At 54.9% G+C, this 12157-nt stretch overlaps 28 non-coding genes across 28 annotated transcripts; 23 read left to right on the top strand and 5 right to left on the bottom strand.

Moving 5' to 3' along the window:
• Nucleotides 1-277: 277 nt before the first annotated feature.
• Nucleotides 278-350, top strand: Trnam-cau. The gene has a single exon. It is a non-coding gene; the product is annotated as a tRNA-Met (tRNA).
• A 303-nt stretch (nt 351-653) lies between these two features.
• On the top strand, nt 654-725 carry Trnae-uuc. Its single transcript has one exon. It is a non-coding gene; the product is annotated as a tRNA-Glu (tRNA).
• Nucleotides 726-923: 198 nt separating this feature from the next.
• Trnai-aau lies at nt 924-997 on the top strand. The gene has a single exon. It is a non-coding gene; the product is annotated as a tRNA-Ile (tRNA).
• Nucleotides 998-1578: 581 nt separating this feature from the next.
• Trnag-ucc lies at nt 1579-1650 on the bottom strand. Its single transcript has one exon. It is a non-coding gene; the product is annotated as a tRNA-Gly (tRNA).
• Nucleotides 1651-1997: 347 nt separating this feature from the next.
• Nucleotides 1998-2068, top strand: Trnag-gcc. Its single transcript has one exon. It is a non-coding gene; the product is annotated as a tRNA-Gly (tRNA).
• A 381-nt stretch (nt 2069-2449) lies between these two features.
• Trnam-cau lies at nt 2450-2522 on the top strand. The gene has a single exon. It is a non-coding gene; the product is annotated as a tRNA-Met (tRNA).
• Nucleotides 2523-2825: 303 nt separating this feature from the next.
• Trnae-uuc lies at nt 2826-2897 on the top strand. Its single transcript has one exon. It is a non-coding gene; the product is annotated as a tRNA-Glu (tRNA).
• A 198-nt stretch (nt 2898-3095) lies between these two features.
• Trnai-aau lies at nt 3096-3169 on the top strand. The gene has a single exon. It is a non-coding gene; the product is annotated as a tRNA-Ile (tRNA).
• Nucleotides 3170-3750: 581 nt separating this feature from the next.
• On the bottom strand, nt 3751-3822 carry Trnag-ucc. Its single transcript has one exon. It is a non-coding gene; the product is annotated as a tRNA-Gly (tRNA).
• A 347-nt stretch (nt 3823-4169) lies between these two features.
• Trnag-gcc lies at nt 4170-4240 on the top strand. The gene has a single exon. It is a non-coding gene; the product is annotated as a tRNA-Gly (tRNA).
• Nucleotides 4241-4621: 381 nt separating this feature from the next.
• Trnam-cau lies at nt 4622-4694 on the top strand. Its single transcript has one exon. It is a non-coding gene; the product is annotated as a tRNA-Met (tRNA).
• A 303-nt stretch (nt 4695-4997) lies between these two features.
• Nucleotides 4998-5069, top strand: Trnae-uuc. Its single transcript has one exon. It is a non-coding gene; the product is annotated as a tRNA-Glu (tRNA).
• A 198-nt stretch (nt 5070-5267) lies between these two features.
• Trnai-aau lies at nt 5268-5341 on the top strand. Its single transcript has one exon. It is a non-coding gene; the product is annotated as a tRNA-Ile (tRNA).
• A 581-nt stretch (nt 5342-5922) lies between these two features.
• Nucleotides 5923-5994, bottom strand: Trnag-ucc. Its single transcript has one exon. It is a non-coding gene; the product is annotated as a tRNA-Gly (tRNA).
• A 347-nt stretch (nt 5995-6341) lies between these two features.
• On the top strand, nt 6342-6412 carry Trnag-gcc. The gene has a single exon. It is a non-coding gene; the product is annotated as a tRNA-Gly (tRNA).
• Nucleotides 6413-6793: 381 nt separating this feature from the next.
• Nucleotides 6794-6866, top strand: Trnam-cau. The gene has a single exon. It is a non-coding gene; the product is annotated as a tRNA-Met (tRNA).
• Nucleotides 6867-7169: 303 nt separating this feature from the next.
• Trnae-uuc lies at nt 7170-7241 on the top strand. The gene has a single exon. It is a non-coding gene; the product is annotated as a tRNA-Glu (tRNA).
• A 198-nt stretch (nt 7242-7439) lies between these two features.
• Nucleotides 7440-7513, top strand: Trnai-aau. The gene has a single exon. It is a non-coding gene; the product is annotated as a tRNA-Ile (tRNA).
• Nucleotides 7514-8094: 581 nt separating this feature from the next.
• Trnag-ucc lies at nt 8095-8166 on the bottom strand. Its single transcript has one exon. It is a non-coding gene; the product is annotated as a tRNA-Gly (tRNA).
• Nucleotides 8167-8513: 347 nt separating this feature from the next.
• Nucleotides 8514-8584, top strand: Trnag-gcc. Its single transcript has one exon. It is a non-coding gene; the product is annotated as a tRNA-Gly (tRNA).
• A 381-nt stretch (nt 8585-8965) lies between these two features.
• Nucleotides 8966-9038, top strand: Trnam-cau. Its single transcript has one exon. It is a non-coding gene; the product is annotated as a tRNA-Met (tRNA).
• Nucleotides 9039-9341: 303 nt separating this feature from the next.
• Nucleotides 9342-9413, top strand: Trnae-uuc. The gene has a single exon. It is a non-coding gene; the product is annotated as a tRNA-Glu (tRNA).
• Nucleotides 9414-9611: 198 nt separating this feature from the next.
• Trnai-aau lies at nt 9612-9685 on the top strand. Its single transcript has one exon. It is a non-coding gene; the product is annotated as a tRNA-Ile (tRNA).
• A 581-nt stretch (nt 9686-10266) lies between these two features.
• Trnag-ucc lies at nt 10267-10338 on the bottom strand. Its single transcript has one exon. It is a non-coding gene; the product is annotated as a tRNA-Gly (tRNA).
• Nucleotides 10339-10685: 347 nt separating this feature from the next.
• On the top strand, nt 10686-10756 carry Trnag-gcc. Its single transcript has one exon. It is a non-coding gene; the product is annotated as a tRNA-Gly (tRNA).
• A 381-nt stretch (nt 10757-11137) lies between these two features.
• Nucleotides 11138-11210, top strand: Trnam-cau. The gene has a single exon. It is a non-coding gene; the product is annotated as a tRNA-Met (tRNA).
• A 303-nt stretch (nt 11211-11513) lies between these two features.
• Trnae-uuc lies at nt 11514-11585 on the top strand. Its single transcript has one exon. It is a non-coding gene; the product is annotated as a tRNA-Glu (tRNA).
• A 198-nt stretch (nt 11586-11783) lies between these two features.
• Nucleotides 11784-11857, top strand: Trnai-aau. The gene has a single exon. It is a non-coding gene; the product is annotated as a tRNA-Ile (tRNA).
• Nucleotides 11858-12157: the final 300 nt, after the last annotated feature.

Raw genomic sequence — 12157 nt, 5'->3', positions numbered from 1 at the left:
GCAGCACTCGCGGGTCCCCACTAGGACGCTCGCATCATGTTCTACAGACTAGCGTCGGCCTGGCCTCACAAGTTGCTGGGTCCGGGTGCCTCCGAGGCACTGAACTTCAACGACAAGGAGTGCTGCCTATCGTTGCAACAGCAGCAGCAGCACCGCAATCAACTGGGCCGGCAGTGCACGTGTAGCAACAGAACACGTTATCCAGGAAGTACAGTGTCTCTACGTCTAATATTGGGTAAGGTGTTTACCCAGTTTCCAGGACAAGCGGTGCACCCGTGCCTCGGTAGCGCAGTAGGCAGCGCGTAAGTCTCATAATCTTAAGGTCGTGAGTTCGATCCTCACCCGGGGCATTTAATTTTCTGTGACATGGTGGTGCTGTTGCTAGGGCGCCAACGTATTTCTTGTTTGTTATCCACAGCGTTTCAACGCTTCAGCGGGAAAATGTTTACTTCCTGTTATTGCTACTTACAGCTTCCCTTTTCCTCTTCTCCCAGCAGAGCGTGAAGCCAAAAGCATTGCTCTGCGACGTTTGAGGTGCGCGCCTTGCCAGTCAGTATGTGCAAAAATGCTCGCAAAGAGAGGGGGGCGCCGACGCGGCACTCGACACGAAATGCGACAAGCGACCGTACGAACGGTCGAACGAAACGGCCACATCCGGTGTGGTCTAGTGGCTAGGATACCTGGCTTTCACCCAGGAGGCCCGGGTTCGATTCCCGGTACCGGAACGGAATTTTTTCCACACGAATCGTGACAAGTTTGAGCTGTCCGAGCGGCCGTTTCCCGTCCTGCTCGCAATATAGCTACTGTTTCGTGACCGTCAGCAGAATATAGACTAGGGAAGCAGACACACGACGACCATAGAAATGGTGTGCGGCTTCATGCCACCTGTTTCCAGCGTAGGGCTGAGCAACTGCATCTGCCGAGGCCCGTTAGCTCAGTTGGTTAGAGCGTCGTGCTAATAACGCGAAGGTCGTGGGTTCGATCCCCCCACGGGCCACTACTCTTTTCCTACTACGAAAAGGCGGCGCCGATTTCAGCTGGCGAGTGTGGTGACCAAAAGATCATCACCCTGCGTGGAAGTTGATAGAGGATCCGAACCCGACTCGTCGGGGAGCGCTACAGCATTCACTCGGCAATGGCCATAATATCTTGAATACACTGGTTCTCAACCGATAAAGAGAAAATGAAAGAAAATGTCCGATTGCCGATGCGTAACAACTTTGGCCCTTGTCAGTACTTGGGCGGGTGAGCGCATGGGAACACAGGGCGCTATTGGCACTTTTACTTCCTATTTTTGTTTCTCCTTTCTTTTCGGAGCTACAGCCCGATTCGGTCAGGGAGACGCCACCGTGAAATGAAGGGGGCGTGCTGTGTGTCCCTCCTTACCTCTCTCAGTCGTTTCTCGTGCTTGTCGTTTTGATATAGGCCGATTTGAGAGCGTCAGCTCTCGCGTCAGCCGAGCAAAGTCGAGACAAGTCGAGACACACTAAGGGCTGGTATGCAGCGAGTAAGAGGGCGAAAAAACAATAATTTAAGAGCGCGTGGCAAAAGTACTCATACGCGAAATTAAAAGCCTGCTGCGGTGGCCGGGAATCGAACCCGGATCAACTGCTTGGAAGGCAACTATGCTGACCATTACACCACCACCGCACAAGCGAGCGCCGCGCGTCCGCGCTGTGTCGGCTTCCCGCCAGTCGGCAGCGGCCGAAGGTGATCGTACCTGGCAGGCGCATTTCGAGGCAGGCTAGGGGAGCACATCCAGACGCATTCGGACAGCGTATCCGCGCACACTTCGCATCCTTTGGCAAGAGTTGGGCGCCGGCAACGCAAGAGTACGCAGAGGACCGCGTTCTGGCGGCATTTTTAAGCAGAGCAGTGCAGTGCAGGATTCAGCGTCTGCAGCATCTTTTCCACAGAATGCTACGGCGCTTGACGGCAGTCCCACTTTCCCTTGAGACATCTGCGCGGCAAGCAGCGTCAAGTTACCGCTGGCCCGAGCATCGGTGGTTCAGTGGTAGAATGCTCGCCTGCCACGCGGGCGGCCCGGGTTCGATTCCCGGCCGATGCATCATTTTGCTTTTCCCGCGATAATGCTGCCGCGTGGCTTGAGCGCTTGAGATGCACGATCCACAAGAATGTGTAGCTGGATTTCCCTTGAGAAGGACCGAGAACGCAGCACTCGCGGGTCCCCACTAGGACGCTCGCATCATGTTCTACAGACTAGCGTCGGCCTGGCCTCACAAGTTGCTGGGTCCGGGTGCCTCCGAGGCACTGAACTTCAACGACAAGGAGTGCTGCCTATCGTTGCAACAGCAGCAGCAGCACCGCAATCAACTGGGCCGGCAGTGCACGTGTAGCAACAGAACACGTTATCCAGGAAGTACAGTGTCTCTACGTCTAATATTGGGTAAGGTGTTTACCCAGTTTCCAGGACAAGCGGTGCACCCGTGCCTCGGTAGCGCAGTAGGCAGCGCGTAAGTCTCATAATCTTAAGGTCGTGAGTTCGATCCTCACCCGGGGCATTTAATTTTCTGTGACATGGTGGTGCTGTTGCTAGGGCGCCAACGTATTTCTTGTTTGTTATCCACAGCGTTTCAACGCTTCAGCGGGAAAATGTTTACTTCCTGTTATTGCTACTTACAGCTTCCCTTTTCCTCTTCTCCCAGCAGAGCGTGAAGCCAAAAGCATTGCTCTGCGACGTTTGAGGTGCGCGCCTTGCCAGTCAGTATGTGCAAAGATGCTCGCAAAGAGAGGGGGGCGCCGACGCGGCACTCGACACGAAATGCGACAAGCGACCGTACGAACGGTCGAACGAAACGGCCACATCCGGTGTGGTCTAGTGGCTAGGATACCTGGCTTTCACCCAGGAGGCCCGGGTTCGATTCCCGGTACCGGAACGGAATTTTTTCCACACGAATCGTGACAAGTTTGAGCTGTCCGAGCGGCCGTTTCCCGTCCTGCTCGCAATATAGCTACTGTTTCGTGACCGTCAGCAGAATATAGACTAGGGAAGCAGACACACGACGACCATAGAAATGGTGTGCGGCTTCATGCCACCTGTTTCCAGCGTAGGGCTGAGCAACTGCATCTGCCGAGGCCCGTTAGCTCAGTTGGTTAGAGCGTCGTGCTAATAACGCGAAGGTCGTGGGTTCGATCCCCCCACGGGCCACTACTCTTTTCCTACTACGAAAAGGCGGCGCCGATTTCAGCTGGCGAGTGTGGTGACCAAAAGATCATCACCCTGCGTGGAAGTTGATAGAGGATCCGAACCCGACTCGTCGGGGAGCGCTACAGCATTCACTCGGCAATGGCCATAATATCTTGAATACACTGGTTCTCAACCGATAAAGAGAAAATGAAAGAAAATGTCCGATTGCCGATGCGTAACAACTTTGGCCCTTGTCAGTACTTGGGCGGGTGAGCGCATGGGAACACAGGGCGCTATTGGCACTTTTACTTCCTATTTTTGTTTCTCCTTTCTTTTCGGAGCTACAGCCCGATTCGGTCAGGGAGACGCCACCGTGAAATGAAGGGGGCGTGCTGTGTGTCCCTCCTTACCTCTCTCAGTCGTTTCTCGTGCTTGTCGTTTTGATATAGGCCGATTTGAGAGCGTCAGCTCTCGCGTCAGCCGAGCAAAGTCGAGACAAGTCGAGACACACTAAGGGCTGGTATGCAGCGAGTAAGAGGGCGAAAAAACAATAATTTAAGAGCGCGTGGCAAAAGTACTCATACGCGAAATTAAAAGCCTGCTGCGGTGGCCGGGAATCGAACCCGGATCAACTGCTTGGAAGGCAACTATGCTGACCATTACACCACCACCGCACAAGCGAGCGCCGCGCGTCCGCGCTGTGTCGGCTTCCCGCCAGTCGGCAGCGGCCGAAGGTGATCGTACCTGGCAGGCGCATTTCGAGGCAGGCTAGGGGAGCACATCCAGACGCATTCGGACAGCGTATCCGCGCACACTTCGCATCCTTTGGCAAGAGTTGGGCGCCGGCAACGCAAGAGTACGCAGAGGACCGCGTTCTGGCGGCATTTTTAAGCAGAGCAGTGCAGTGCAGGATTCAGCGTCTGCAGCATCTTTTCCACAGAATGCTACGGCGCTTGACGGCAGTCCCACTTTCCCTTGAGACATCTGCGCGGCAAGCAGCGTCAAGTTACCGCTGGCCCGAGCATCGGTGGTTCAGTGGTAGAATGCTCGCCTGCCACGCGGGCGGCCCGGGTTCGATTCCCGGCCGATGCATCATTTTGCTTTTCCCGCGATAATGCTGCCGCGTGGCTTGAGCGCTTGAGATGCACGATCCACAAGAATGTGTAGCTGGATTTCCCTTGAGAAGGACCGAGAACGCAGCACTCGCGGGTCCCCACTAGGACGCTCGCATCATGTTCTACAGACTAGCGTCGGCCTGGCCTCACAAGTTGCTGGGTCCGGGTGCCTCCGAGGCACTGAACTTCAACGACAAGGAGTGCTGCCTATCGTTGCAACAGCAGCAGCAGCACCGCAATCAACTGGGCCGGCAGTGCACGTGTAGCAACAGAACACGTTATCCAGGAAGTACAGTGTCTCTACGTCTAATATTGGGTAAGGTGTTTACCCAGTTTCCAGGACAAGCGGTGCACCCGTGCCTCGGTAGCGCAGTAGGCAGCGCGTAAGTCTCATAATCTTAAGGTCGTGAGTTCGATCCTCACCCGGGGCATTTAATTTTCTGTGACATGGTGGTGCTGTTGCTAGGGCGCCAACGTATTTCTTGTTTGTTATCCACAGCGTTTCAACGCTTCAGCGGGAAAATGTTTACTTCCTGTTATTGCTACTTACAGCTTCCCTTTTCCTCTTCTCCCAGCAGAGCGTGAAGCCAAAAGCATTGCTCTGCGACGTTTGAGGTGCGCGCCTTGCCAGTCAGTATGTGCAAAGATGCTCGCAAAGAGAGGGGGGCGCCGACGCGGCACTCGACACGAAATGCGACAAGCGACCGTACGAACGGTCGAACGAAACGGCCACATCCGGTGTGGTCTAGTGGCTAGGATACCTGGCTTTCACCCAGGAGGCCCGGGTTCGATTCCCGGTACCGGAACGGAATTTTTTCCACACGAATCGTGACAAGTTTGAGCTGTCCGAGCGGCCGTTTCCCGTCCTGCTCGCAATATAGCTACTGTTTCGTGACCGTCAGCAGAATATAGACTAGGGAAGCAGACACACGACGACCATAGAAATGGTGTGCGGCTTCATGCCACCTGTTTCCAGCGTAGGGCTGAGCAACTGCATCTGCCGAGGCCCGTTAGCTCAGTTGGTTAGAGCGTCGTGCTAATAACGCGAAGGTCGTGGGTTCGATCCCCCCACGGGCCACTACTCTTTTCCTACTACGAAAAGGCGGCGCCGATTTCAGCTGGCGAGTGTGGTGACCAAAAGATCATCACCCTGCGTGGAAGTTGATAGAGGATCCGAACCCGACTCGTCGGGGAGCGCTACAGCATTCACTCGGCAATGGCCATAATATCTTGAATACACTGGTTCTCAACCGATAAAGAGAAAATGAAAGAAAATGTCCGATTGCCGATGCGTAACAACTTTGGCCCTTGTCAGTACTTGGGCGGGTGAGCGCATGGGAACACAGGGCGCTATTGGCACTTTTACTTCCTATTTTTGTTTCTCCTTTCTTTTCGGAGCTACAGCCCGATTCGGTCAGGCAGACGCCACCGTGAAATGAAGGGGGCGTGCTGTGTGTCCCTCCTTACCTCTCTCAGTCGTTTCTCGTGCTTGTCGTTTTGATATAGGCCGATTTGAGAGCGTCAGCTCTCGCGTCAGCCGAGCAAAGTCGAGACAAGTCGAGACACACTAAGGGCTGGTATGCAGCGAGTAAGAGGGCGAAAAAACAATAATTTAAGAGCGCGTGGCAAAAGTACTCATACGCGAAATTAAAAGCCTGCTGCGGTGGCCGGGAATCGAACCCGGATCAACTGCTTGGAAGGCAACTATGCTGACCATTACACCACCACCGCACAAGCGAGCGCCGCGCGTCCGCGCTGTGTCGGCTTCCCGCCAGTCGGCAGCGGCCGAAGGTGATCGTACCTGGCAGGCGCATTTCGAGGCAGGCTAGGGGAGCACATCCAGACGCATTCGGACAGCGTATCCGCGCACACTTCGCATCCTTTGGCAAGAGTTGGGCGCCGGCAACGCAAGAGTACGCAGAGGACCGCGTTCTGGCGGCATTTTTAAGCAGAGCAGTGCAGTGCAGGATTCAGCGTCTGCAGCATCTTTTCCACAGAATGCTACGGCGCTTGACGGCAGTCCCACTTTCCCTTGAGACATCTGCGCGGCAAGCAGCGTCAAGTTACCGCTGGCCCGAGCATCGGTGGTTCAGTGGTAGAATGCTCGCCTGCCACGCGGGCGGCCCGGGTTCGATTCCCGGCCGATGCATCATTTTGCTTTTCCCGCGATAATGCTGCCGCGTGGCTTGAGCGCTTGAGATGCACGATCCACAAGAATGTGTAGCTGGATTTCCCTTGAGAAGGACCGAGAACGCAGCACTCGCGGGTCCCCACTAGGACGCTCGCATCATGTTCTACAGACTAGCGTCGGCCTGGCCTCACAAGTTGCTGGGTCCGGGTGCCTCCGAGGCACTGAACTTCAACGACAAGGAGTGCTGCCTATCGTTGCAACAGCAGCAGCAGCACCGCAATCAACTGGGCCGGCAGTGCACGTGTAGCAACAGAACACGTTATCCAGGAAGTACAGTGTCTCTACGTCTAATATTGGGTAAGGTGTTTACCCAGTTTCCAGGACAAGCGGTGCACCCGTGCCTCGGTAGCGCAGTAGGCAGCGCGTAAGTCTCATAATCTTAAGGTCGTGAGTTCGATCCTCACCCGGGGCATTTAATTTTCTGTGACATGGTGGTGCTGTTGCTAGGGCGCCAACGTATTTCTTGTTTGTTATCCACAGCGTTTCAACGCTTCAGCGGGAAAATGTTTACTTCCTGTTATTGCTACTTACAGCTTCCCTTTTCCTCTTCTCCCAGCAGAGCGTGAAGCCAAAAGCATTGCTCTGCGACGTTTGAGGTGCGCGCCTTGCCAGTCAGTATGTGCAAAAATGCTCGCAAAGAGAGGGGGGCGCCGACGCGGCACTCGACACGAAATGCGACAAGCGACCGTACGAACGGTCGAACGAAACGGCCACATCCGGTGTGGTCTAGTGGCTAGGATACCTGGCTTTCACCCAGGAGGCCCGGGTTCGATTCCCGGTACCGGAACGGAATTTTTTCCACACGAATCGTGACAAGTTTGAGCTGTCCGAGCGGCCGTTTCCCGTCCTGCTCGCAATATAGCTACTGTTTCGTGACCGTCAGCAGAATATAGACTAGGGAAGCAGACACACGACGACCATAGAAATGGTGTGCGGCTTCATGCCACCTGTTTCCAGCGTAGGGCTGAGCAACTGCATCTGCCGAGGCCCGTTAGCTCAGTTGGTTAGAGCGTCGTGCTAATAACGCGAAGGTCGTGGGTTCGATCCCCCCACGGGCCACTACTCTTTTCCTACTACGAAAAGGCGGCGCCGATTTCAGCTGGCGAGTGTGGTGACCAAAAGATCATCACCCTGCGTGGAAGTTGATAGAGGATCCGAACCCGACTCGTCGGGGAGCGCTACAGCATTCACTCGGCAATGGCCATAATATCTTGAATACACTGGTTCTCAACCGATAAAGAGAAAATGAAAGAAAATGTCCGATTGCCGATGCGTAACAACTTTGGCCCTTGTCAGTACTTGGGCGGGTGAGCGCATGGGAACACAGGGCGCTATTGGCACTTTTACTTCCTATTTTTGTTTCTCCTTTCTTTTCGGAGCTACAGCCCGATTCGGTCAGGGAGACGCCACCGTGAAATGAAGGGGGCGTGCTGTGTGTCCCTCCTTACCTCTCTCAGTCGTTTCTCGTGCTTGTCGTTTTGATATAGGCCGATTTGAGAGCGTCAGCTCTCGCGTCAGCCGAGCAAAGTCGAGACAAGTCGAGACACACTAAGGGCTGGTATGCAGCGAGTAAGAGGGCGAAAAAACAATAATTTAAGAGCGCGTGGCAAAAGTACTCATACGCGAAATTAAAAGCCTGCTGCGGTGGCCGGGAATCGAACCCGGATCAACTGCTTGGAAGGCAACTATGCTGACCATTACACCACCACCGCACAAGCGAGCGCCGCGCGTCCGCGCTGTGTCGGCTTCCCGCCAGTCGGCAGCGGCCGAAGGTGATCGTACCTGGCAGGCGCATTTCGAGGCAGGCTAGGGGAGCACATCCAGACGCATTCGGACAGCGTATCCGCGCACACTTCGCATCCTTTGGCAAGAGTTGGGCGCCGGCAACGCAAGAGTACGCAGAGGACCGCGTTCTGGCGGCATTTTTAAGCAGAGCAGTGCAGTGCAGGATTCAGCGTCTGCAGCATCTTTTCCACAGAATGCTACGGCGCTTGACGGCAGTCCCACTTTCCCTTGAGACATCTGCGCGGCAAGCAGCGTCAAGTTACCGCTGGCCCGAGCATCGGTGGTTCAGTGGTAGAATGCTCGCCTGCCACGCGGGCGGCCCGGGTTCGATTCCCGGCCGATGCATCATTTTGCTTTTCCCGCGATAATGCTGCCGCGTGGCTTGAGCGCTTGAGATGCACGATCCACAAGAATGTGTAGCTGGATTTCCCTTGAGAAGGACCGAGAACGCAGCACTCGCGGGTCCCCACTAGGACGCTCGCATCATGTTCTACAGACTAGCGTCGGCCTGGCCTCACAAGTTGCTGGGTCCGGGTGCCTCCGAGGCACTGAACTTCAACGACAAGGAGTGCTGCCTATCGTTGCAACAGCAGCAGCAGCACCGCAATCAACTGGGCCGGCAGTGCACGTGTAGCAACAGAACACGTTATCCAGGAAGTACAGTGTCTCTACGTCTAATATTGGGTAAGGTGTTTACCCAGTTTCCAGGACAAGCGGTGCACCCGTGCCTCGGTAGCGCAGTAGGCAGCGCGTAAGTCTCATAATCTTAAGGTCGTGAGTTCGATCCTCACCCGGGGCATTTAATTTTCTGTGACATGGTGGTGCTGTTGCTAGGGCGCCAACGTATTTCTTGTTTGTTATCCACAGCGTTTCAACGCTTCAGCGGGAAAATGTTTACTTCCTGTTATTGCTACTTACAGCTTCCCTTTTCCTCTTCTCCCAGCAGAGCGTGAAGCCAAAAGCATTGCTCTGCGACGTTTGAGGTGCGCGCCTTGCCAGTCAGTATGTGCAAAGATGCTCGCAAAGAGAGGGGGGCGCCGACGCGGCACTCGACACGAAATGCGACAAGCGACCGTACGAACGGTCGAACGAAACGGCCACATCCGGTGTGGTCTAGTGGCTAGGATACCTGGCTTTCACCCAGGAGGCCCGGGTTCGATTCCCGGTACCGGAACGGAATTTTTTCCACACGAATCGTGACAAGTTTGAGCTGTCCGAGCGGCCGTTTCCCGTCCTGCTCGCAATATAGCTACTGTTTCGTGACCGTCAGCAGAATATAGACTAGGGAAGCAGACACACGACGACCATAGAAATGGTGTGCGGCTTCATGCCACCTGTTTCCAGCGTAGGGCTGAGCAACTGCATCTGCCGAGGCCCGTTAGCTCAGTTGGTTAGAGCGTCGTGCTAATAACGCGAAGGTCGTGGGTTCGATCCCCCCACGGGCCACTACTCTTTTCCTACTACGAAAAGGCGGCGCCGATTTCAGCTGGCGAGTGTGGTGACCAAAAGATCATCACCCTGCGTGGAAGTTGATAGAGGATCCGAACCCGACTCGTCGGGGAGCGCTACAGCATTCACTCGGCAATGGCCATAATATCTTGAATACACTGGTTCTCAACCGATAAAGAGAAAATGAAAGAAAATGTCCGATTGCCGATGCGTAACAACTTTGGCCCTTGTCAGTACTTGGGCGGGTGAGCGCATGGGAACACAGGGCGCTATTGGCACTTTTACTTCCTATTTTTGTTTCTCCTTTCTTTTCGGAGCTACAGCCCGATTCGGTCAGGGAGACGCCACCGTGAAATGAAGGGGGCGTGCTGTGTGTCCCTCCTTACCTCTCTCAGTCGTTTCTCGTGCTTGTCGTTTTGATATAGGCCGATTTGAGAGCGTCAGCTCTCGCGTCAGCCGAGCAAAGTCGAGACAAGTCGAGACACACTAAGGGCTGGTATGCAGCGAGTAAGAGGGCGAAAAAACAATAATTTAAGAGCGCGTGGCAAAAGTACTCATACGCGAAATTAAAAGCCTGCTGCGGTGGCCGGGAATCGAACCCGGATCAACTGCTTGGAAGGCAACTATGCTGACCATTACACCACCACCGCACAAGCGAGCGCCGCGCGTCCGCGCTGTGTCGGCTTCCCGCCAGTCGGCAGCGGCCGAAGGTGATCGTACCTGGCAGGCGCATTTCGAGGCAGGCTAGGGGAGCACATCCAGACGCATTCGGACAGCGTATCCGCGCACACTTCGCATCCTTTGGCAAGAGTTGGGCGCCGGCAACGCAAGAGTACGCAGAGGACCGCGTTCTGGCGGCATTTTTAAGCAGAGCAGTGCAGTGCAGGATTCAGCGTCTGCAGCATCTTTTCCACAGAATGCTACGGCGCTTGACGGCAGTCCCACTTTCCCTTGAGACATCTGCGCGGCAAGCAGCGTCAAGTTACCGCTGGCCCGAGCATCGGTGGTTCAGTGGTAGAATGCTCGCCTGCCACGCGGGCGGCCCGGGTTCGATTCCCGGCCGATGCATCATTTTGCTTTTCCCGCGATAATGCTGCCGCGTGGCTTGAGCGCTTGAGATGCACGATCCACAAGAATGTGTAGCTGGATTTCCCTTGAGAAGGACCGAGAACGCAGCACTCGCGGGTCCCCACTAGGACGCTCGCATCATGTTCTACAGACTAGCGTCGGCCTGGCCTCACAAGTTGCTGGGTCCGGGTGCCTCCGAGGCACTGAACTTCAACGACAAGGAGTGCTGCCTATCGTTGCAACAGCAGCAGCAGCACCGCAATCAACTGGGCCGGCAGTGCACGTGTAGCAACAGAACACGTTATCCAGGAAGTACAGTGTCTCTACGTCTAATATTGGGTAAGGTGTTTACCCAGTTTCCAGGACAAGCGGTGCACCCGTGCCTCGGTAGCGCAGTAGGCAGCGCGTAAGTCTCATAATCTTAAGGTCGTGAGTTCGATCCTCACCCGGGGCATTTAATTTTCTGTGACATGGTGGTGCTGTTGCTAGGGCGCCAACGTATTTCTTGTTTGTTATCCACAGCGTTTCAACGCTTCAGCGGGAAAATGTTTACTTCCTGTTATTGCTACTTACAGCTTCCCTTTTCCTCTTCTCCCAGCAGAGCGTGAAGCCAAAAGCATTGCTCTGCGACGTTTGAGGTGCGCGCCTTGCCAGTCAGTATGTGCAAAAATGCTCGCAAAGAGAGGGGGGCGCCGACGCGGCACTCGACACGAAATGCGACAAGCGACCGTACGAACGGTCGAACGAAACGGCCACATCCGGTGTGGTCTAGTGGCTAGGATACCTGGCTTTCACCCAGGAGGCCCGGGTTCGATTCCCGGTACCGGAACGGAATTTTTTCCACACGAATCGTGACAAGTTTGAGCTGTCCGAGCGGCCGTTTCCCGTCCTGCTCGCAATATAGCTACTGTTTCGTGACCGTCAGCAGAATATAGACTAGGGAAGCAGACACACGACGACCATAGAAATGGTGTGCGGCTTCATGCCACCTGTTTCCAGCGTAGGGCTGAGCAACTGCATCTGCCGAGGCCCGTTAGCTCAGTTGGTTAGAGCGTCGTGCTAATAACGCGAAGGTCGTGGGTTCGATCCCCCCACGGGCCACTACTCTTTTCCTACTACGAAAAGGCGGCGCCGATTTCAGCTGGCGAGTGTGGTGACCAAAAGATCATCACCCTGCGTGGAAGTTGATAGAGGATCCGAACCCGACTCGTCGGGGAGCGCTACAGCATTCACTCGGCAATGGCCATAATATCTTGAATACACTGGTTCTCAACCGATAAAGAGAAAATGAAAGAAAATGTCCGATTGCCGATGCGTAACAACTTTGGCCCTTGTCAGTACTTGGGCGGGTGAGCGCATGGGAACACAGGGCGCTATTGGCACTTTTACTTCCTATTTTTG

Source organism: Schistocerca piceifrons, chromosome 2 (assembly GCF_021461385.2).
Source record: "Schistocerca piceifrons isolate TAMUIC-IGC-003096 chromosome 2, iqSchPice1.1, whole genome shotgun sequence".
Classification (NCBI taxonomy): Eukaryota; Metazoa; Arthropoda; class Insecta; order Orthoptera; family Acrididae; genus Schistocerca; species Schistocerca piceifrons.
The sequence above is the reverse complement of the archived record's forward strand: the minus strand, read 5'-3'. Positions and strand labels throughout refer to the sequence as shown.